This window comes from Crocuta crocuta, unplaced genomic scaffold (genome assembly GCF_008692635.1).
Source record: "Crocuta crocuta isolate KB4526 unplaced genomic scaffold, BGI_CrCroc_1.0 scaffold1028, whole genome shotgun sequence".
NCBI classification, from domain to species: Eukaryota; Metazoa; Chordata; class Mammalia; order Carnivora; family Hyaenidae; genus Crocuta; species Crocuta crocuta.
In genome coordinates this window covers 77,073-77,275 of record NW_027532432.1, presented here as the reverse complement: position 1 = coordinate 77,275, position 203 = coordinate 77,073, and the positions used below count along the sequence as shown (strand labels likewise).

The following is a 203-nucleotide window of genomic DNA, read 5'->3' as shown; positions in this document are numbered from 1 at the left end:
GTGAAAAGACGTTTCATTTAAAATGTATATATATATATATATATAGCGGTGCCTGGGTGGCTTAGTCGGTTAAGCATCCGACTTTCGCGAAGGTCATGATCTCGCGGTTCGTGGTTTCGAGCCCCACGTCGGGCTCTGTGCTGACTGTCAGCTCAGAGCCTGGAGCCTGTTTCAGTATGTGACTCCCTCTCTCTCTGACCCTC

The 203-nt window shown here is 49.3% G+C and overlaps 1 protein-coding gene across 1 annotated transcript in view; it reads right to left on the bottom strand.

The window, feature by feature from the left end:
- Positions 1 to 203, bottom strand: part of LOC144244159 (inactive N-acetylated-alpha-linked acidic dipeptidase-like protein 2) — a 348,840-nt gene that overhangs the window by 304,666 nt on the left and 43,971 nt on the right. The gene's annotated exons all lie outside the window — the stretch shown is intronic.